General features: G+C 44.5%; 1 protein-coding gene across 1 annotated transcript in view; it reads right to left on the bottom strand.

The window, feature by feature from the left end:
* Nucleotides 1-25,197, bottom strand: part of LOC105898701 (RNA binding fox-1 homolog 3) — a 327,901-nt gene that overhangs the window by 268,976 nt on the left and 33,728 nt on the right. The gene's annotated exons all lie outside the window — the stretch shown is intronic.

The following is a 25,197-nucleotide window of genomic DNA, read 5'->3' on the forward strand; positions in this document are numbered from 1 at the left end:
CAATCTCTTGAATACAGATAGTGTTTCACAGCCCCATTGGGAAAGAAAGACAGCATATATGTATCCTATACAGCTATGTGACCCATTGTAGAAATGTTCTAACTACATGGAGACTGAAAGCCATTGACATTGAGAGTGCACATTGGTTCGCACAACCCCGAGGGCCAGGCAGGCCATACGAAGTCCTTGACAAATAATCCTAATGATTCTTTGCCGTGTTGCTGGGCTCGAGCAGTAATAACATTTATCCATAAATGAGGCATGTGTATGTATTTATGCAGCCAACAAGGCAAGCGCAGATATTGGGGGCCACTGCGCACGGTCATTGATATGCGGCTTTGACGACCAAGCCGTGTTGGTGGTGTTTGCCGTGCCGTGTTGGGGCAGAGATCACACGGCGTACACAAAAGGGAACACGCCAAGAGACAAGGCTGGGTTTGGGAGCGGCTGTGGCTGCCATGTCTGAAGCTGGAGGTCAGCTGCAGTGTGGGGGCCAGACACACAAACACTGCTGACAGGGGCAAAATATGAGTATGACTTTCTGAAGGGGCCAGGGAAGTACACAGAGAAAGAGATCAGGGTCATTTTACAGAGCGCCGCCATTAACACGGCTGCCCTTGTCCTTCTGTTTAGCCCTGCCAATCTCTGATTTTCTCTACATCAATATTTCTTTTTCTATCACTCTCTTTCTCTCTCTCTCAAGTTAGGGAGAGAGAGTGGGGGAGAAGAGAGTACAAATCCTCCTGGTCTTTTCAGCAAAGAAGCAGACTGGGTTTTAAGAGGAGCTAGGGAGAGAAAGCCTCTCACCTTGACAGGCATGTAATGAACTTTTTCATTTCGAGCTTCACTTATGAAACCAGCCAGCCATTGCACTTGTTCTTTTTCGCTTTACTCATATATAATCAATCCTCTTCTTGCGTCATTCATAATCTTCCCCAGCAGTTTTGGTATCCGTTACAATCCCGAGCCGCTCTGTCAGAGTGATAGACACATCACTGAGGTTAATGGCTACAAAGGAGTCGAAAACAAAGTCACCCCAGAATAAGTAGGCCAAATAGTTGGAGTAAAGTTACATACGATACACATTTTCCTGCCTGGAGCATGACATACTGTACATGCTTCCACGGAACATATTTCAGTAACTGGCTGTTTAGTTTCGATTCAACGGTTCGACTACTATTCAACGGCTACGCCGAATGTTCTCAACTCTTGGCGAGTCAGTTCTGATGTACAGTCTTCCGATGCTTTAACTTAAACATACAGAGAGTACATCAATACTCAAGTGAAAAAGAAAATGACTTGCCCATCAATATATACACATGTCCATTCTATTACTCCACACACACACACACACACACACACAAACACACAGACACACACACACAGACACACAGACACACACACACACACACACACACACACACACACACACAGAGAGAGCTGGCAGGGAGCACTGGTAGACAGCTGGTGAAGCCAGGGTGCACTCTGGCTGCTAGAAAGAGCAGATTCAGGTGACATCTGCGCCTCCTGTTGCAGCGAAATAGTAGAAACACTAAAAGTGAATTACAACATTAATGACAGCACTCTGCAAGCTGTCCTTCCCCATCACACATCCATTATTCCTCACTCGGCAACGCCAAGGAATCGTTAAGGGACAGTCGGCCAAAAAAAAGGAGCCACCAGGAGGAGAGCAGTTTGCTGAACATTCATCAGCTCAAGCGAAGAGCATCCAGGCCCCCGTTTAGCACTATGCCACTGCGTTGTGTGCCCGTCCCCACCCGCAAAGTATTCACGCCTTTGTTCAGATTCTCCCTCGCTCCGTCTCCCTTCGCTTTCTTTCTGGCTATCTGTCCTTCATGCAATCCCCTTGCTTCACCACTCTCCCCAATGTTGTATCTTGCTTGTTGAACCTGTCTGGAGCAGGGTACTTGTGTCCTCTTGTCGCGCGTTTTTTTCTAAAACCATCTCTGCTCTTCTCTTTCGTATCTCAATCATATCCCTTCTTTCCATCCCTTTTTTTTCCCTTCTCTCTCTGGTATCTATCTAATTTTCATTTTACCTCCATCCCTGAAATCGTTTCCATTGTGATGACTTGCGCAAATACATTTGATCTTCCCAGACTCCTCTTGGGCACCCGACAAACAACTCTCTCTCCATGGTGGCTCACATTCTGCTACAAGAGATGGACCTTCACATAACACACACTCAACCAGAGAGCGATAGAGTCAAAGAGACAAAATGGCAGATAAAGAGAAGTGGGAGTTAGATACATAAATAAATAGAGGGGGGCGGGGGAGAGAGAGATAGAGAGAGAGGGAGGGAGGGAGAGGGTAAGAGAGAGAGGCAGAGAGGCAGTGCCATCTTGGATAAGATGCCCCATGCAATGGATGGTGCCTGACTGATAGGCATCAGATAGACATCTCAGAACTGTCACCCAGCCAGCGCCTTTCAATAACTTCAAAAATCCTCCAGGAAAGAAAGAGAAAGATAGAAAGGATAAAGGCTGAGTTGATCACTCATCCTTTGCCTCACTCCATCTCCCCCTCTCTTCAGGGGAATAACAGAGAAGAAGGAGGAGAGAAAAACATCAGGATCCCTCACTCTAGCTGCTCCAACATCCCCACACACACACACACACACACACACACACACACACACACGCGCGCGCGCAAACACACACACACACACGCGCAAACACACACACACACACTTTTTGTGTTTTTGAATAGGTGCTCTTTGGAAGACATGTACACAAATTAAGTCTAGAGTATAGAATAGCAATCAACCATACAGAGGGCATTTCAGAGAGGAGACTTGACTACAAAGGAGAGCATGTACAGTGTTGCGCTACTCTGATGTTTCTCTCTCGTGTTGACATAGATTGCCTCGAGACGTGATGAACATTTTAGCTATATTCTATACGGCACGCCATGTGATTGCACACTTCAGCACAGCACAAACACCTCCATACATTCAGGCACAGTTACCCATGGCCTGTGATTTCTTTATTCACACAGGAGAGGCAACACAAAAAAAACAGGGAGAATGTGTCGCACTTGAAATGTTGTACAATTACTAGGCGATTATATCTACACAGGCATTAGCATATTAAAAGGAAGACACCACTTGAAGGGAGAGATAATGATGAAACGCTGGAAATCATTTCCTTCTCCTTATTAGCACCCAACACTGCAATATGGGATTGGGGAGGGGGGGGGGGGGGCTATAAATAGCCATAAACCTTTATTGTGTAAATAATCACAATTAAGGAGAAATAAGACCAAACTGTCTTTGTGGAGAAGAGCTAATTAAAAATGGAGAGGGAAGCTGGAGAAAGAGGCCAGCGCTGGGCTGTTAGCACTCACAGGAAAGTAGATTGGATGTTTTTGGTTCATTACTTCCTCTCTCTCTGTGTGAAAAAAAAAGAACAGAGGAAGGAAGTAGGTGACGGCCTGCCTGTTTCCAGCACTGGAGCCAGCGAGAAAAGCTATGCCTTGTTAATATTGGTCAATATACTTCAAACCAGAGACGGAGGGAGGGAGGGGAACAAAAAAAACACTTCATCAAAACAAATGTGTTCCTTTTCACTCCATCAATGTTGAAATGAGGTGTACAGAATGCATTTATCATGAGCTGTGATGTTTGCATGTGGCACTTCATGCATGGCTTTCGCCCGCCAGCGGCCATTCTTCAGCCCGCGTCTTCGGGAAAACAGAACCCACAGAGTGGCTTTGTCAGCAGGAACCACACGCGCTCCTTCAGATGAGCGATTCATCATAGTGGCTCTCAGTGTAAATGGCCTCCTCACAATGCCGTCTTTTTGGCCTAGATCAGTCAACACGGGTGAGAGCTCTTATCGTAACCTGTTGATAATTAAGGCCTCTCTCCACATATGAACACTAGAAAAACAAACAGGGCAGCCTCAGCGCTTTCACATGCAGGTATGAAACCAAATGTTTCGAGGACTAAACCATCACCACCACAAGCTATCTTTTGGAGAGATTTAGTTTGTTCTCTTGGGGTGTCTTTCTCTCTTTTTCTTCACAAAGTGAACTGCTGATTTCCGTGCCCTTAATCCCCTTGCCTACCTCGTTCACAGGCTACAGGCGAGCCTCCCGACCCTCTTAATTCTTTCTCCTCAGCAGCAGGCCCTGTTCTGATTAGCATGCACTCTGAGGTAAGAGCTGACTCCCACCCTCTCTCTCTCTCACACACACACACACACACACACACACACACACACACACACACACACACACACACACACACACACACACACACACACACACACACACACACACACACACAAACCTGTCTATCTCTGTCCTGTCTAAGACACACACACACACACACACACACAAATAAACACACACACACACACACACACACACCATTATCCCTGCACTCAATAGCAACTGCCTTGATGCACATCTGCCGAGCCCACTACTCCCCTGCACATTAATTAGCTTAACAACTTCTCCCCCTCTCAGGCTGGGAGAGCAGGGGCTGCATTCTAAAAAGAGGAAGGCTTGTTTGGGAAGGCAGAGGTGTGGGAGTGGGAGTGGATGAGGCGTGAGGGGGCGGGGGGGAGTGGGGGTGGGGGGCTCCTGTCTCTCTGATGTGAGGACAGCCAGGAGAGCGCTGAGATGAGACGAGATGAGATGAGATGAGATGCACACCTGCACACACCAGGATAAGGCTTGAAAGGACCTGAAGACACCTAGTACTCCCTCCTCTCTCTCTCTCTAGCCATGAATTCCTTTCTCCCTGTTGACCTCTCCCTCTGGTTTCGGAGTCCTGTCCAAGTCGGTCTTTAATGCATTCTCATCTCATTCTCTTTTCCCCCTTCTAATCCCCACTTAAGGTGCAGACCAGTCCAGGTCATCCTTATGTTATCAGATTCTACCTGCCCAAGTTTATCTCTTCACCCCACGCTTTCATTTGCATTTCCTCAGTAGCCTGAAGCTCTAATTCGTTCTCAGACTACAGGGCAGAGAGGATGCTTCTTGGGAGTTGACAAGCCAGGTGTATGCCCCCCCAACCCCAGCTTACTTGGTCCTCTATGCTCACTTTCTCCACTGTTGGTGATCCTGGACACAAGCTTTGACGAGGGAGGGGGGAAATGTTGGGAAAAAAAAGAAGTGCGATGAGCAAAAAATAGCCATCTAATAATACCCAGAGAAAAAGAAAATCATCCAAAGTCAATGAGGTTTTAGTTCCTCTTGAGTGCAGCCGGATGTAGGGAGTTAGGCCAATTATATCGCTGTCGATTATTTACGCTCTGTCCCCTCCATTACAACGTGCCATAATCCTCTAACCTGAGCCAGCCCGCCTCACAGGACATGTTGATGAGTGTTGTCAAAGCATGCATTCCTTTTTCTTTTTTTTTTGAAGAAAAAAATAAAGGCCTCAGTGACAACCACACAACAGCGTGGAAGTAACTGTGGTTACTATGGCAACAGGCTCTGAAACAATATCATGAACGGTGCGGTTGCCATCACAAAGCACATTTTAATGCAGCCGCTCAGAGGGTTCACGGAGAGCAAGCAGAAGGGGCTGCCTTAGCGTTAGCTGGCTCTACACACGGCCCCATTAATGCCGCTGTGGCAAAAGGGAGGGCTAGTTTAGCGTAGCCGCTACCGCATGGAGTTCCATTAGGGCCGTAGAGAACAGGTGTGAACAGGGGGATTAGACACATTTCCCAGAGCTCACGCTTCTTTAACACTGGTTCTCTCTGCCAATTATGCCCCCCACTGGCAAAAGCCATCAAAACAGTGATTTAGCTTCCTCTCAGGCAGGCTCTGACATTTTCCTTTCTTATCATCACCACTGATTCACCGCTCCCACTGATCATCTCTGTGGACGTTTCCTAACATCAGCAGGGGCTGAAAACAATGGGGGAGAGGTCACGATCACCTCCTTTCCAGTGTTGAGAGCACACACACACACACACATACATTGCCACACATGCGTGGACACAGACACAAAAGGGACCAGATTATTGTTACATTCTCTATGCGACTGACTGAGTGCAGAGCTGGTCTGTTGTCAGTGCTGTGCAGGGCTGGTTGTTGGCTGGTTTGAGGTGGCTTTGGACATCCAAACCTGCAGTCACTGAGCCTTGACAGGCACTTTCCCTCAGCCTCCTAAGTTGGCAGTGAAGGGTGCACACATCAGAGGGCTTCTCTCAAGAATTCTGGGAAGGTGGGAGGCCATCTCTGTGGCAACATGCTAAGTAACCACCCTCAATAACCCCCCTATTTAAGCCCCCCACTAGGGTACTGTGTGAGCAGAAGTAAAGGTGTTTGGCAGTGAAAGGCCAGGAGGACAGAGAAGGAGAGAGAGAGAGAGAGGGTGTGACAGAGAGAGAGAGAGAGAGAGAGAGAGAGAGAGAGAGTGAGAGAGAGAGCACAAGTGAATAAAACAGCAGGTCAGAGCTGCCATGAGTGCTTTTTTTTCTGCACCTTTCTCTCCATTTCACACACAAACCCTTTCCTTCTCAATGCCTTTTTCATTCATCCTGCATTCCCCTCACTCACTCACTCACTCACTCACTCACTCTCACTCTGTATCCATTGCTCCTGGCCTTTCCCAACTTTGCTTCCTCCCCCTCTCCCTCCCCCTCACCCTTGTATTTACCCCACAGTACTCTCCCCATCCATATCTGGCTCCATCTCTATTCTTCTGTTTCTCATTGGAAGTTGGTGGTGCTGGCGCTGCAAGGGGGATGTGTGGGGAAGATAGGGATGGAAGAGGTGGGGGAGGTGGTGGGGGTGCTGGAATGATCGTGTTAGGAGGGGGGGTTCACAGAAGACTGACTGTTTATTATTGTCTTCGCCCCACTTAACTCTGACAGCAACAGAATGAGATGGGGGGGGGGGAGAGAAGGCAGTGCCATTAATCACTACATCGGAGCGGCCAGAGCCGGGAGGAGACGCATCCATATCCTGTCGCCTCAGTCCGGTAGTGAGAGAGAGAGAGAGAGAGAGAGAGAGAGTGAGAGAGAGAGAGAGAGCGAGCGAGAGAGAAAGAGAGAGAGGAGCACAACAGTGATTTTCAGGCCAGCCGGTCCTCGTGGCACAACTGGGTGCGCTGTCTGACTCCGGCTCCCATGAAAAGAGCAAGGGTGAGAAGGTGGGTGGCTTTTCACACTCAATCTCCTTCAAACCCAGCCAGGCATTCCCGTCAGAGCCTTCCCCACCGCCAGCCACCCTTTAGCCCAAACACGCCACTGCAATCCCCCTCTCCACAGCCCTGCAGTATTATCAGCAAAAACAGTCTTGAAATCGTTATCACAGATACACACTGCATGACTAATGACTGCATGAGTATGCATTATTAAGCACTCTGCATTTATTCTAAGCCTAGGTGACAGCATATGCTACCAATCACTGCATTAACAGTGTCTATTTGGTGATGGGAGCTCGAACCATCAGGCAGGATGTTTACTGATGGGATGCAAAACAGTCTTTCAACCAAAATATGTTCACCTTATCTAAACATGCAAATAGACTGGATGCCAGCCAGACGCTCTGCAAACACGTCAGATGCTAGTCAGGCTAGGCGGTAGCCATTTTCTTTTCTAGATCCTACACATTCATAAACCAGTTTTTCTTTTTTTCCCCCGCATAAATGATCTCTAGTGGCAAGCTTGGGACAGTCTGCCAGGCATCAATCTGTCTAAGTCATCCCCCCCCCCTCCCTCCCCAAAACACCACCAAGAGAACATGATACTGTGAGGCCCTCTCCCTGCCAGCTCCAGCCCACTGACTGGCAGACAGCTGGGACTCTGCCCTGACTCCTTTTCTTGCCTGTTGTATGGGAGGCGCGTCGCAGCCTCAGCAAGCTCTGACACCCCCAGATGTGCTCCAGCAGCTGGCTGCTAGATTATGACCGGCGTCTCTCCATCCACAGCAGCAGCCCAAGCAGCAGCGGCACTCTAAATATTTAATCACGCCAGAAGGAGCTGCCGCGCTACCACCAACACATTCTCCCCCTTTGAGGATAATACAGAACAGGAGGGGGGAAACAGCGAGGATAGGGGGGAAGCGGGAGAGAAAGTAAGTGGGGGAAGACAAGGAGGGCGCCATCGAGAGCGGTAGTGGTAGACAGGGAGGGTGGTCGTGATATAAAATGAGAAAAATCAGTTGAACAAAGAATCTCTTAAAAGATCATCCCAGTTCTATGCTTGTATATGCACGTGGCAGACACATACTAGGATAATTAGATGGAAATACTGTACGTAACTATGAGTATACAGTCTGCCAAGCGTGTGTATGTGCCTGCCTGCAATGGGTATGTCTGCATTCATATGTATATGTTTATGTCTTTTGTTATGCATACATGTCTGTGTCTGTTGCCCTGCATGTGTGCGCATTCGTGGATGGCTGTCTGCCTGCGTATGCCACTGACAGCTGATCAGGATACACGTGCCGCCTGAGGTGCTCTTGGGTAATTCTGACTTTGTTTTTTTTTTATATACTTTGGCTCATCCCCAAGCAACAGATTGCCGCTGTCGCTTGAATTGCGCTTCACAGATGGAGCAGCATCACTTCCTCAAGAGCCTGACAGGACCGATCCAGCGGCTCATTCGCTTGCAGTCAATTAAGCCATGTTAGTTTTGACAGGAGCCACAGGCAAAATAACAGCCGTCACTGTCAGCAAAGAAAATATTGTGACCAAACACACACAGAAAAATATATATAATTTTTTTTTCTCCCTTCTATCACTGGCTTCCCTGACAGAGAGGGCCGTTTACTGGATCATGTCACTGCTGTAATCCTCTAAGCTGTGACAGATACTGGTGCTGAAATTCTTTCACAGGTATGCTTGTTTTATTCTGCCCATTATAATCTTGGATTAGGGTTTTAAATAACAACAACAACAACAAAAAATGACAATAGCATCAACACTTCAGTGTAACAACGAAGATGTGATGTTGCTGTTGTGATGTGAGAACATTTGAATATATGCATTTATCAACTGTTCTTTGTCAATCATGTATTTTCACACACAATCATTTAAGGAGAAGGGGAGCATCAAGACAGTGAAATCTTTAAACTTTGAAGGGATACTGAGAACTCTGTGGGACACGTGTGGTGTTTTCCATGTGGTGGTGGTGGTGTATACTATATGTGTCTGTATGTGCGTTCAGTACGTGCTTGGCGAGTCTCTCCACACTGCAGAGGTGCACCCTGGGTATGGCTGTCCTCCTTCAGCTGAGCCTCGGCGTTACCAGGAGCATCATTAGAGACGCCGCACACTTCCTCGTTTGAAGGGTTATCAAGGCTGCTCATTAAAGATGTCCCTGCTTTTTTCCGCTTCTCTTCCCTGTTCCGATGAGGGGGAGGGGTCCACGGGGTGTGATAGTCACCCCCTGTAATTAGTGTGCAAACTCATTAGTCTGCAGTGGTGAAAATTAAAAGTCTTTGCTTCGTGACAGTTTACGGCAGGACAAAAAGAAATCCCAGTGGGCTAGGCTAGGGGAGGAGGAGGAGGAGGAGGAGGAGGAAGGAGATGGTGGAGGCCTAAAGCCCAGACAAGCTCCCCATGCGCTCAGGGAACCATCATTAGGAGTGAGTCCTGGCTGTGGCTCTTCCTGTGGCGCTCTCCCTTTTCTTCACCCCTCTACCCAGGAGACGGGAGTTACCTGCTCCTCTCATCTCCTCCATTCCTCCATCTGGCTGAGGCGAGAGTGAAGCATCACAGTCAGCCTGGTTCAGAAACACTCACTTTTAGAAGGGAAACTTCATTTAGGATCTTCATTTAGACTTAAATGGGTCATTGGTTGCTGCCAATCACCACACTGACGTAAAATGATGCTAAAATCACTAGATGAACAGAATAGGTCTCTTGCACACTGTGCAGGAGAGGATGTGTATTACACCATCCACAGCATAACTCTCCATCAGTTTAAGAACTGTGGGGGAAAAAAATCAGAGTGAGGACAGATGGACCCTCGCGCTTGTTTTCGATATCTCATCCTCCTGCTGGCTGACATATTCCCTGACATGCTTGCAAAGGTGTTCAAGCTGAACAAGAGTGATTGTGTCATCCAGGCTTACTCTTCCGTTTTGTGTGCTCTACATCTCCTCCACAACCTCCTTTTTCAAAGCTGTGTCACAAACCACTCAAAGAAAGTTTGAAAAATGGAGGAAGGGAACCATGCAAAGTCGACACATTCTCCAGCGTGCCGTAAAATGGCTCTGAGATGGGCCATTAGCCCATCACTTGCTACCCCACTGAGTTGTGGAGCCCACATCTGCACAGGCAGAAGGTCACCATGAACTTAACAACAAAACGAAAGAAGTAAAGCAAACTAGGATCCAAGGAGTAAATACAGAAATGACAGGAAATATAGAAATTCCAAAAAGGAAGAAAGAAAGAAAGAAAGAAAGAAAGAAAGAAAGGAGAAACACCCAGTATGTAACGGCCATGTTTATGTATGGGTATACATGGCATATTATAGCATAAAATTGAGACATGAATTTATGCTATTAACCCACAAAAGGCTTTGACTTTAAAATGATTTAAAATTCAAGTGAAATGTGATTCTTTTTTTCTCTGAAAATCAAGCCCAGGTGCATGAGTCATCTCTTGAGAGTGGATAAAGCCGCTTATTTTAACAACTCCTTTGGCCTTGCTCTTCCATGACCTCTCACAGTCACTGTTCTCTTCCCTTGAATATTGGGTCCCGGCTTGCAGTCGAGCAGGAGACTGAGAGACTAAAAGGCGCTCCTCCTCTTCTGCCGAGCACAAACGGATCCATTTGTCATCCACTGAAGAGGTTGAACCTTTAATTAAAGTGGAGCGCTGCCGTCATCAGACCCCTGCTAAATGTCACGCAATAAATAATAGGAGAAGGGGACCCAAGCGGCTCTGGACAGTCCTTTACTCGCCAGGATTAAAGGACCACCTATGTTGCTGGACAACTCCACATCGATACAGGAAATAAGCTCAGCTGTGAAACCCAACCATGTGACGAATGCCACCCCATTGTATCAGGGAAATATTATTAGAGTAATAGGGCTATTAAAAGATATATATACGTAGCTGGGGAAATCATTATAATTATGCAAAATTGTAGCCTAATGAAAAAATTATAATTTTGTAATGAATTATTTAATATTACATTTATTAAAAATGAAATAAATAATGAATGATTGCAAAATGAATATCAAAACATTATCAATATACTTTTTAACTTTTAGAATCATAATAGATAGAACATGTAACAGCCTTGTTATTTATTTTGTGATTTGTTCTGAAGACTTCAAAAGACAGAAAACTCGATGGTTTCATTTCACGTTTGAAATGGAACACTCATTATCTAACAACATGTCATGTATTATTCACCACATACACCCCCTATCTCTCTTTACCTTTCGGCTTTCAGACTTTCCTAGTTTCACTTAAGTTAGCAAATAGCTTAATGGCAAGCCTTTCAATCTCTCAAATGATCACACTGCACCTAATTTTCCCCTCTCCTCAACCACCCTTGAATGGGCTGTCAATACCAGTGAATTCCTTTCTCAGCATTCTAGGCTTTATCCCCTCTAATCTTGCTTTTGTGCCGCTCACTCAATGGAAAGTGCTCCTCACTAACTGAGTGCTCACGCAGCCTTTTTATTCTTCACTCCCTCTTAATTCTCCTTGATCTCCCCTCTGTTTTTTTTATACTGTTGATCTTTAGAGTCTGCCATTGCTGATCTGGGAATGTGGAGCCTGGATGCTCATTAAGCCTCACTGTTCTGGGCAACTTCCACCACACACCAGTGTGGGGTACCCCAAGGCACTACTTTGGGGACGCTCCTCAATTCCACTGGGACATTAAAACTGTGCTTTCCCATAGCTCAAGGCTTTTCCTCCATGTAATGGTACATTCACGCTTATGTCTCAGCCGTTGTTTGGGACCGAGGCCGACAGGTGCATCTGATCAACGCTTAATATTTGGGTTGGAGAGTATTAACCTTCCAACTCTAGTTAATGTGGATCTATGACTTTCTCTTGAATTACTGTTTGTGTGAGAGAGCATATTTCACGGTCAGACAGCCTCCTCCATCTTACTTCTGCCAACCCAGCTCCCTGTGGTCTGATGATGTATGCTCTGTTCATTCTCTAATTACTTTTTGTTGTGTCCTTAGGATGCATCTCTTTAAACAATAACTTAATCCCAGAGTGTAAATATTGCTAATAGTTATGCCTCATTAATGCACTTAATTTATTTAATTAACTCTTTAATCTTACCTGTTACTCATTTGTTTTCCAGATAATTGCACTTCAAGTATTTGTTACATTTTCAAACATAAAAAATTATCATAATTGATAGCATCTCACTTCAGATCTCAGTTCTCAATTTGAATAAATGATGTACTATGTCACTGCTACATTCATGCTTTCCCATGACCACCGTTTCATCAGTGTCCCATGCTGTCACAAATATTTAACGATCGTGTCAGTGTCACAGTTGTGTGCATCAGTATGACCTTAAAGAGGAAAGAGAGCGCATGAAGCCAGCACCACAGGTCTTCAGCATTTCCAACCCACTGGCCCCTTATGTCCACTAACTATCACACCGAACCATATGTGGTATCGTGCTTAATTACTCAAGAGAAATTTGGCAGACGACGCAAAATAACAGCAGGCGACAGGGCCCCAGCCCGGAGCAAAAACTAACACTAACTGGTCAAGCTCAGCTGCTTTCGCCCCCACTATTGACTGTGAGCACAGGACGCATTCGTTCATGCTGCTCAGCCTTCATTACAGATCAGGGAAGGTGCAATTAGCAAGAGCCCCCTACCAGCATATAATTACCTTAAGACATCCACTTAACCAGAGAACACTATAAATCAGCTCCTGTTGCCTATCGCAGCTCAGTGCAACACCATGCCAACAGATGTCAGAGGCAGCCATGGACGGGCTCCTTCAGTGACGGTGGCAGCCAACTGCACTGCTGGGCACACTAATGAATAAAAATGGAAGCCGGCTCAAGACTCGGGATGGGGTCATCCCAGGTTCAGAGTCGTGTTGATCATGTTGTTTTTGATTTATCGCTAGGCAGAAAAAAAAACAACAAAGGCAAATATCAAAATGCACTACTCCTTTCAAAAGAAACAACAAACATGTAATGGGGTCCATTTAGTTTAATATGAAGGGAATGTTCTGGAGAACTCGGTTGTATTTAGTCCCAGCTTTTTGGCCATTGTGGGGTGCAACCGCTTATGCCTTATTATGCTTTCGGTCACTTCCATTCATTTCTATTCCAAGGCACCACTCCAAAACCGCCTCCAAGAAACAATAATGTGACAGCAAAAAATGTCTATTCATACTGGACACCCACTGTTTCTAGATTACATAAAAGTATTTTCAGCTTAGAGGGAGGAAAAATGGACAATTCAAACATATCACCACACACACAAATCCTCCTGGAAATTCCAACACAAACAAAACATCAGCTTGGTGCGGCTGGACGGAACAGAGAGAGGCTTTTGTTTAACAGCCGCGTTTCCAAATGAGTTAAGAATACCCTTTAAAATTGAAAAGTTGGCAGTGTCACATTTAATTTCCTTTGTCTCTTGCCCTGTTGCTAATCTATGTTTTTTTTTTTTTTTTAGTTTTGAATTTGTTTGCTGGTGTTAACTTTTTACATAATACATTATAAAGTTCAACAAATCCTGAATTTGACACTTGTAACAGCATTTCTGATCAAATTTACTGCAGAGTTCTTGAAAAGAATGACGCCATCCATTCATAGTTTTGATCTTGTAGTAATCAAAACAAAATCCAAACAACTAATTAATATAGCGTGAAGCACATTATCTCAGCCAGTAAATTGGATGAAGGAGGATTGTATCAGATGAATGAAATCAACAATCCAAAAATGATTACTATGTTAGTCAAATCTCTGCGACTGTCCTACAGACTGTGTTCCTGTTGGCGGTGGTTACATCAACATTCCCTCCTAATTTGGAATGTTTTTAAGGCCCTAACCATATTCTCTAAATTAGTATTCTGAAAATCACAGTGCCCGATTAAAGCACCTCTTTCTAGACCATTCATTTTATCAGAAGTAAACATTGTTCACGTATGCAAAGCAAGATTGCACAGGACATAAACTGGCAATGCATTTAGATATGTCACAAATGACTGTTGTCAAAATAAACTAGACCTAGATTTAGACCTTGTTAGTGTGTTATTGTTAAAAATGTGTGCAAGCTTTCCATTGAAGGGATGTCTCCTATGTTGTCAAAGTATACCTGCGTATGTGTTCATGTAACATTTGTTAATACAAGATCACAAGGATGTTACAAGATCATCTACAACATATGTAATGCATTCCACAACATGTATACTGCATTGTACAACATGTGTACTGCATTCTACAACCACTTACGACAATGTTAGGAACGCATTCGTTATCTTCTGTAGTGCCATTATTGGCCAGTATTAGAGGTAGTCATATAAAAGCTTGACCTTCACTTAAATTGTGCGGGTAAAAGCACCCAGAGTGAATGCCAGATATCTTATTAAAGGAAACTCACGGAAAAATGCTTCAGGACACAGCTTACGGCTGCTTTTCTAAACGTACTGTTTCGAAAGAGGAACGATTTTGATATTTCTCTGTTGTCCTTGGCTGTTTCAAAATAGCAGTGCCAATGGATTTCACAGACCATGACAGGATTTATGAAAGGTTATGACATTTCTCAGAGGTAGAGTGTGAAGTCAAATAATTTTCTGTTCTATACGTTCTTTCAGTGGAGAGCAGGGTCAGTAATGAACAACAGAGGTGGAAATTAAAGACAAAGAAACAAACAAACAACAACAAAAAAACAATACAAGGATGAATGCACCAGCACTATATGACCATTAGAAAACGAGACCCATTGTTCCTCTTCAAGGCTCCTACCCCTTGATTGTCCTTCTCCCATCCCTGCGGACAGTAACTGAACAATGTAATCATCAGTCAGGAAGATACTGCCCTTGGGCCAATCACTCCATTAGTCCAGTGGAAGGCAAGGTTTTCATCCCTTTAAAGTCGATCACACAACCCATCTGGCCCAAAAAGGCAATCAATCTTCAGAGATCCATCTCCTCTTTGTCCATGCAGGACCTTTCACACCCTTACTAATCCGCATCGCTTTGTCTACAAGGTATAGTATATCTGAGATATGTGGTTGGCATTAGCGGTTTTGTATAGGGATCTCGGATCATGTGACAATGTTTACAGACTGTGTGTTTGTGTTTTACAGGGTTATACAGTGCAGTTGGAAGGTTTTCAGACCCTTTCAAGTTTTCCACATATTGTCATGTTTCAGACTCATCTTAAGATGGATTCAATTTATTTTTTGGAGTGTTTTGTTAATTTATCAAAAATGAAAGACCGAAATATCCCCTATACATGAGTGTTCAGACCCTTAGTTATAACACTTGCAATTGAGCTCTGGTGCATCCTACTTCTATCAATGGTCCTTGAGATGCTTCTACAACTTGGAGTCCACCTGTGCCTAATTTAATTAATTGAACATAATTAGGAAAGGCACACACCTGTCTATACAGGGTCTCACAGTTTATGGTGTATGTCATGATGAAAACCAAGACATGAGGTCAAGAGAATAGTCCGTAGACCCACGAGACAGGATTGTGTCAAGTCACAGATCTGCGGAAGGACCTTAGTCGGACAGGTAACCAACAAACCAATGGTCACTATGAATGAGATCCTGAGTTCCTTTGTGGAGACGGGAGAACCTTACAGAAAGACAACCATCAGTGCGGCACTCAGCAATCAGGCCTTTATGGTGGAAACCAGGCACTGAGCATCACCTCAATAATACCATCCCTACAGTCAAACATGGTGGTGGCAGCCTCATGCTGTGATGTTTTTTTTTCTGCCACAGGGACTGGGAGACTAATCAGGACAGAGGGAAAGATGGATTCAGAAAAATATAGAGCAATCCAGAGTGAAAACCTGTTCCAGAGTGCTTAAAATCTCAGGCTGTGGCGAAGGTTCACATTTCAACAAGACAACAACCCAAAGCATACCACCAAGAAAACACAGTGGCTTCAGGAAAACCTGACCCTAACCCCTAACCCTAACCCTGGCTTCTGTGAAAGTCCTGGAGTGGACCAGCCAGAGTCTGGATCTGAACCCAGTAGAGCATCTCTGGAGAGACCTTGATGAGCTTGAACGAAGAATGGGAGACACTTCCAAAAGAAAATTGTGCCAAACTTGTAGGATCATTTCCAAAAAGACTTGAGGCTGTCATTGCTGCCTAAGGAGCTTTAAACCAAGCACAAAGTCAATGGTGTGAATATTGGTGTAAATCAGCACCTCCAGGATTTTGTGATCTTGCATTTTCACAGATTCACACAAGCTTAAGGATATCCTGCAATTGTGGGTTTAAATTTTCTCTTATTATTGCAATATTTCATCGAATTTCTGCATTATTTAATAATTGATTAATTTAGTAGAACTCAAAATCACTGTCATTTTAACTGCAATTTCCCACAGCTAATTTTGGCCGCAATAATCACAACAAAGGGACTGGTACATGGGATATTTCAGTCGTTTTTTTAACAAATCACTCTAAAAACAGTTTTTGCTTTGTCATTGTAGAGTATTGTGCGCAGATTGATGAGAAAAAAAATGAATTGAATCCATTTTACAATGAGTCTGAAATGTAAGAAAATGAAAAGAAAACTTTAAAGGGTCTGAAAACTTTCTGAATGCTCTGTGCTTTGTAATAGAATGCAATGGACAAAAACTCCTCTCGTCTTTGTGTGCCTCTGAAACAAAAGGTTAGAGTTTAATGCTAATAGATTTCTATAAAGGCAGTGTATGATTTATGAAATGAGTCCTGTCCACACAGCTCCAGTCAAGGTTCACTGGCAGACCGCATCAATATTATTTGTCTGTTTTTCAAATCTCATTCAATATCTTTTTGTGATTTAGCAGTTTCTCTCCATTCTTTCACCCCCATTTCAAACTTTTTTTCAAGAGAAATTATAAGTTTCAATGGTTGATGAGACAAAACGGGACAAATAAATCAATATCGAGCAAATGAAAGCAAATTGAATCTATTAAAGCAAAATTACACTGAGAAAAATCACCCAAACGCGACATAGCCCACAGAGTCATAGCCGCGGCCACAATTAATGACAGAGGTAGTAAAAGAGGGGTTGGCTCATTAAGCCTCTGTGAGGCCCTATGCATGCAAACAAGCCTTCTATAGCAGCAGGCGCACCAAAATAGCCTCTGCCGTTAATGGCCTATTGAAATTCTACTGCCCTAAAAACTGCACGGAGGAAGAGCTGCCCTACCTCAGTACCTGAGTGGAAAGGCTAATCTCACAGGGAAGAGTCTGATGGTTGTGGGGGTGTGGAGGTTGTATGGCTGATGGAGAGGGTGGAAGGTGAAAGAGAGTAGGCATGTGAGGCCCCAAAGAGTGAAGGAATAACACAGGTGATGTGGGTGCAGGAATGCGCAAGAGGACCTTCAGTTTGGCTTAAGCAAAGCAGAGGGGAGTTGGTTGAGGGAGAGGATGGGGGGGGCAGAAGAGGATGGTGGGGTGGGGTGGGGTGGGGTCTCCCAGGCAGCAATGAGTAATTAGCAGCAATTAGAGGCAGTGATTAAGCACGCATGGGAACGTGGGGGCCGGACGGGAGCAGATTGATGGAGCTGGCCCTCCTAACCCACAGAGGCTCCACTGCATCTTAAGCAGGAGCAGGCCGACGGTCCGTGGCTACCAGCCAGACGTCACTAATGCTGCTGCTGCTGTCCACGTGCTTCCTACACCTCCTCAACACGCCGACCACGCCGACCGCGCTGACCACGCTGAGCACGTCTCACCCACACCAAGGTCTGTCTCCCCTGAAGAAGCTCCCATGGGGGACTGAACCCCTGGCCAAACACTGTGCTACCTGCTGTGTGGAGTGTGGGGGAAAATACATCATAGCCACATTAATGCCCTTGCTTATTGCAGAGCTGCTCAGCAAGTAAAAAAAAAAAAAAGATTTGGGGGGAAAATATCATAATTCTTAGCAGAAGTTTTCCTGGTCTCACACCCATCAAGCAGATATTGTTAAATAATTTACTTTTTCTTTTTGTAAATATGACAACAACAGCCTACTATAGGGGCGGAGGCAGTATTTGAGTCACAGTGTTGCATGTGACTCCAGATGCAACACAGCTATATGCCATTTACAGCAGGAACAATGGAACTGTGAGCATGGAGAAATCAGCAGGCAGAGCCCAAAGCAGGTCTAAATTTGTCAGAACTGTACCGGTATCTCCATGACACCTGTTTCAAATACAGGTGTGAACGTGTTATTGTATGTCAAATCTAATCTGTGGCAGTGCCATGACCGTGTTTAACAGCCTCTGTAATGAGCTCGATATAACAACTAAAAAGTGGATTTGGAACACCAAAATAACCTACTTAATGCATGAGGTTTGAAAGGGGGGAATTCGCCCAGGGATTGCAGCCTGGGATTCTTCTGATGCCAATGTGTGTCGCATCGCATGTCAGATTCTTTGAAACTTATGGCATCACAATGGTATCCTGTCTAGACACAGTCACGGTGGGCTTTTTAACTCGGATGAATGAACAGAGATCAATGAACTGAATATCTTGCAGGGGATGGGAAGTACCATTTTGAGGTAACAAAATATTGATGGGAGATCATGAGACCATACAAGGAGTATAGGCATACATATCTTTTTCTTATTTATAAATGTAAACATGCCTTAGTCAAGCTAAATAACTAAAAGAATAACTAATGTCATGTAACTTGAGATCAAAATAATTGAAGCATCTATATTTGCCATGACGAAAAACAAAAGAATAGAAAAGAACAGAACAAATGGCTCGACAAAATAAAACCCTAAAACAAATGAAGAAACACTGGCTAATAAGTTAGACTGAATGAGAGACATCACTCACGGTCAACACAAGTCTGAACTAAATTTACACCTTCAACTGCCATCAGAGCACACAGAGAACAGCATGGCACGCAACATATTGGAATGCATAGGGGTATTTCACTTGCACTTAGACGGTAGCTAGTTAGATAGTCCATGTTGTTACTGCAGCCTAACACTTACCACATGCATTATACATAATACAATATGTTAATAAAGGAAAAAGTGATTATCTGAAAGCTCCTTGTGTATGCATTTATAGTGTTCACTGAAAATGCATTCTAGTTGAGCATGTATTTGCGAGCGAGTGACTCATTGAAGAATTTAATGGCAGCTGGCAAAAAAGCTTTAGCATAATGCTTCCTGAAACAGCACAGCTGAATCAGCCTGTTACTGGAAATGTTTGTTTTTTTCCCTTGTTTTTCTAAGGTGAGTTGCTGAGGTAAAAATGTAGTAGACTGGTAATGTCAAACTGTTGTGTCTTTTGTTCTACAACTTCTTCAAGGTTGTCCAAATTGGTGTATAGCACAGAGATTGATTAGCATATTACGGGGCTTATCTTGTGACAGCCAACACAAGGTTGCACCTTTGTTAATTGGTCTTATGAAATAAGGATTCACAACGACCTATGCATTTGTTTCCACAATATCTTCTAACAGGTAGTTATTTGTGTTATTTATATTTCCTTATCCATTAGTGAAAGCATATTTTGAGGATATAATTGTGCGTCAACACAAGTAACTACACCACATCCTGGCAGTGTTTCCAGATTAGTATGATTGCTGGATGCACCATTTTACCGTTGGCTTTCACCATGGCAATGGAGGTAATTATATGGGCATTTAAGGGGTTGTAGGTGGTGAGAGGCTGCAGGACGGCACCTGGCTTCTGCCCATCCAAGCTTAAATGGACGACATAACAATGCTTACACCTTTCCATGTACCCGTCAGCTGTTAGCCAAGTTGAATGACAATCTGAAAGTGAAACCTAGCAAAAGTGTATCTATCAGCAAGGGTAAACTGGTGGAAGAGAGTTTTTATACTGATAGCGAGGTGATTTCCTCTATTGTAGAGAAACCAGTGAAGAGTTTAGGCAGGTGGTACAATTGCACATTGAGTGACCGAGGAGAGGTTGAAGAGCTTAGGGAATTCATTGTTAAGACCATCAATACCATTGATAAGACTTTCTTGCTTGATAAATTGAAATTGTGGTGCTTGCAGTTTGGGCTTTTGCCACGCATAAGATGGCCTTTGACTGTGCATGAAGCTGCTATTTCAGGGAATCATAAATAAGGCAACTAGGGAATGGTTTGGGGTGCCATGATGTCTAAGTACTGTTGTATACATTTTATGTAAAAGGAAGACCAGCCTAGAGATGACTTTATCTCCAACGGTGAAATAAGGGAAGACGTGGATTCCAAGAGAAGTGGTTCAACATGCACAAGGCACATTCCACCATAGGGATATATTTGGGCAGGTACAGAGTGGAAGAGCAGAGTTTGGAATTGGTGACAGTTGGAAAGCATGGGGCAAGGCTAAATTGCCAGAATGGAGGCAGATGGTTAACAGCTTTGGTTGCCGGGAAGATGATCAAGGGTAATGGATGAACTGGTATAATGTTGAGCAGAGGAAGATCAGCTAGAGAAAAGTGTGGACTATGGATGCTAACTGCATTAAATGTATTCTTGGAGCCACTTATGATGTTCTTCCAAGTCCTAAGAACCTCGGTGAGTGGGTGGGTGAAGACGGAAGCTGCAAGTTGTGTATGGGTGTTGGCTCATTAAAACATGTTCTGTCATTGTAATCAGGTTTTAAAATCATTGGCGTGTTTGTTTGAGAATAAACAAGTTGAGGTTAACTCTTTGCTGGTTGATGACAGAGACAGTAGAATGTCTCTTGTTCAAGAGGTGCAGAGAAGCTTTAAAGAGGTTGTGTAAGGCTGCTGAAAAAGCGAGCTAGTGGTTATAGCTGAGGTGTTCCCAGACTACTTGGGGACAATTTACCTGTATTGCATGAAAAAGCCTGTGGTCACAAGTACCTGAGGTGACCAGAGTTATTATCCCATTTTATTCCCTTATCCTAATCTGAACTCTACCACTCCCAACCCATTCCCTTACCCTGGATTTCCCTACCCTTACCTTAACTCGGGTTCATACCCCGCCAACCCTCCCACCCTTTAGGCAGTGCATCATTCAGCATATGCATGTGAACTGTTTTCGAGGTGTTTCTTGAGGTATATGGGTTGTTGTCTCTTTTCGAGGTGTATCTTGAGGTATATGGGTTGTTGTCCCTGATATTGACATGTGTTCTTATCCATCATAAGTATGGAGGGAGGTGGGTGTTGGAGGCCAGAGGTCCCAGTTGAGCCTTCTGGAGGTGTTGTGGGCCTCATTCAATGAAACACTGATGAAGGAAGACGCGCTCTTGACAACCCCAGTGAAATGCTCACAAAGGCAGTGTTATTGTATTGTTAAGTATCGGTATGATGGTTGTAGAGTACCCTGTTGTTATAATACTTAGGCTAGGTTGTCGGGTATGAGTACTTGCATGTGACTGTGAGAGGTTTGGTCACTGTGGGAAGTCCCCAACAGCTCCTGTAGCAAAATACTTGGCTAAAATTAAGTTAGAAGAGGAGTAAGGTCTAGATGACCTGCATTGTGTACATAGCTTCAAAAAGAATCAATGAAAGCTGATAACTAGAATTAGTTCAAAAGAGAAAAATATGCACTGTTCAAATAGGCGATGGTTTTAGTTTGTGGTGAAGGCAAATACAAGCAGCACCAAAATGAGAACCCTCCTGAGGACAGCCCAATGCCAGAACAGAAAGCAGCTAAAGCAGTTGATACAAGGGCATCCACCGCTCCTTCAGCTGCTACACCAGCCCACCGCTGCTTGAGCTGCTCCTTCAGCTGCTACACCAGCCCACCGCTCCTTGAGCTGCTCCTTCAGCTGCTACACTAGCCCACTGCTACACCAGCTGCTACACCAGCCCACCGCTGCTTCAGCTGCTACACCAGCCCACTGCTGCTACACTACACCAGCCCACTGCTCCTTCAACTGCTCCTTCAGCTGCTACACTACACCAGCCCACCGCTCCTTCAGCTGCTCCTTCAGCTGCTACACTACACCAGCCCACCGCTCCTTCAGCTGCTCCTTCAGCTGCTACACCAGCCCACTGCTCCTTCAGCTGCTACACCAGCCCACTGCTGCTACACTACACCAGCCCACCGCTCCTTCAGCCCACTGCTCCTTCAGCTGCTACACCAGCCCACTGCTCCTTCAGCTGCTACACCAGCCCACTGCTCCTTCAGCTGCTACACCAGCCCACCGCTCCTTCAGCCCACTGCTCCTTCAGCTGCTACACCAGCCCACCGCTCCTTCAGCCCACTGCTCCTTCAGCTGCTACACCAGCCCACCGCTCCTTCAGCTGCTACACCAGCCCACTGCTGCTACACTACACCAGCCCACCGCTCCTTCAGCCCACTGCTCCTTCAGCTGCTACACCAGCCCACTGCTCCTTCAGCTGCTACACCAGCCCACCGCTCCTTCAGCCCACTGCTCCTTCAGCTGCTACTGCTACACCAGCCCACTGCTCCTTCACTCCTTCAGCTGCTACACCAGCCCACTGCTCCTTCAGCTGCTAAACCAGCCCACAGTGACTCAGGCACACGGAGCAGAGAAAGCCGCTGTATGTCAGTTCTGTATAATTAGACAACAGAACACACTGTAGGAAGATGAGATGATTATCATAAAATAACACACGACATGTGCTGTTATTTCAGAATAACCGTGTTAGCTGTAGCAAGTCTGAGTTGTATGTGTATGTGGTAATTGCTGAGGTTATCCAGGTGTATTTCTTACCCACAATCCTCACCATTATTTCCCTATAGGCTTATTAAAAGGCAAGAGGGATTAGGAAAGGTTATGATAGACTGGTTTATATGCATTTTTCACATATATACGTATGTCCAACAGGCAACTAATAAAAAGTGGGGCAGGTGGCTTAAGGCAAGAAAGCATGATTAATATCATGGGTGCCTGTTCATTTAAAGCAGATTATGTATGTTTATTTCTTCCTCATCAAGCGAATATATATCTACATACAATGTCTACAATATATGCATGACTTCAATATCTTCTTGCTGTGAGTATTTGAGTATGTCACCTTAAATTGTGAACAGTGCATCTGACTCACCATTCTGGCCAAGATTCTACCAATCCCATTAAGTTCATGGTCCAGCCATAACTATTTCCATACAGCATTTTTTTTTATGGCTGCAACACATCTACACAAAGAACACACCCACACATGCAGGCTTCCTTGCATCTGATTCGTCAAGATATTGTCCCTGACAAGAAATGCCATTTAGAGGACCCATCTTTTGGCCAAGAACAGTGACAGCAAGGAGAGACGCTGCCAAATTTAGCGAAAGTTAAATCTGTCTGGACAGCCTCTGCTTCTGCCCCCAGCTCCCAAGAGAACTCACCTTCTGCTGTTCATTAAAATGAACCCTGAACTCTCAGAGTGATTGGTGCTGGCAACTCATTAACTGTCATAAAGATGTAGGCACGTCATTCACCATTTCACACATTGACAATAACCTCTGTTTTTATGCATGTGTATGTGTCTGTGTGTGTGTGTGTGTGTGTGTGTGTGTGTGTGTGTGTGTGTAGCTTTCTGTGTTATTTAAAAATATCTGATAAAGACGTTAAAATGTTTCGAAGAATTATTTAGCACAATTAATAGCACAAGGAATGTAACATCTTTTCCTATGTATAATAATAAAAAAAAATCAAGAACTCAAACATCTTTGAACACGGTGCACATTTTGTCTATAAAAAGGTATGTGACTGTGTTTGAGTGAGTGAGTGAGTGAGTGAGTGAGAAAGAGAGAAAGCATCGAGTCACTCACATGCAGTTTAGTCACTACCTGCTGTTTGCAATTGAAGATCTCACAATGTGTTTGCCGTGTGAGATGTACAATATTGACTGGTTTCAATTTCCTCCATTCTGACAGGCCATTTCAGGTGCTCTGGAGAGCAAAAGGGGCCATGCTCTTGAGCTTCCACTTGCACATCACTCTCAGATCAAATGGCTCTGCTCAAGCTATATGTGTGTGTGTGTGTGTGTGTGTGTGTGTGTGTGTGTGTGTGTGTGTGTGTGTGTGTGTGTGTTGTATGATCTTTGTAATTATAACAAGCTTGGGAAATGTCTGATGAATTTTTTTTTTCCTAGTCACAGCAAAAAATTACGGTTGAAACCATATCATTGATCACTGAAATACATGTGGGGCTTGACAGTTCCATGTTGAAGGGGAAAAAAATGAAAGTAAAATGAGATTTTGAAAAATGAATAACAGTATTGCTTTTTACAACACTGTCAATCTTGGCAACGACTCGAGCACAGCACTTGAAGCGCAGCAGGCACGAACCCCCCCCCCCCCCCCCTTTCTTTCTCTTCATTTTTGTCATTTGTGCTGTTAGAAGGATTGATTGAATTAGAAGCAAATAATGGGGGATTTTAACATTATTACATCTTTCATCACAGTCACACATCTAGCTGCCTAAAACCCCCTTGGTGACTGCGATGTGGGAAGAGAGCCCTGCACTGCGGGGGGGGGGGGGACCTCAGACCGCAGCCTCCACAACCGGAGCAACCGGAAGATGCCCGCCAAAATGCACTGGGAGGAGAGAGAGCGCTGGGGATGGAAAGGTCAGAAATGCACTGACCCAGTACTGACAATACAGGTCAGAATTGTATGATGGAGCCTCACAGAGGACCTCTACAGACAAAGTGATCTATTCTTAAACACGCTCAATGCTCCCTGGGGCGGATGCTTGCTGCAAGGAGCTGACATAAAGGGGAAAAATAATTGCCCTCTGAATAATATCACTCCAACAATGAGCCTAATTACAAGGAAAGTGCAGCCATAGAATCATTACTGTTTGATGCAACAAAAAAAAAGTAGCTGGTAATTTGTTTGTTAGTTCACAAACAAGCAGAGAAAACTCTCAGCGAACTTTCTATTTTGACTGTTTTTCCTGTCTTTTTCATAATCATGTCCATCGAGGCTGATTTGCTAAAAACAACTGCGATCTAAGTGTGGGAAAAAAAATGACACAAAAGGAAACACACACACACACACACACACACACACACACACACACACACACACACACACACACACACAGACACACAAACAGACCCAAACACACACACACACACACACACACACACATTCACACACACGTACATGTACACAAATATAGACACACAGCAGG

The sequence above is a fragment of the Clupea harengus genome, chromosome 1, assembly GCF_900700415.2.
Source record: "Clupea harengus chromosome 1, Ch_v2.0.2, whole genome shotgun sequence".
Lineage (NCBI taxonomy): Eukaryota > Metazoa > Chordata > Actinopteri > Clupeiformes > Clupeidae > Clupea > Clupea harengus.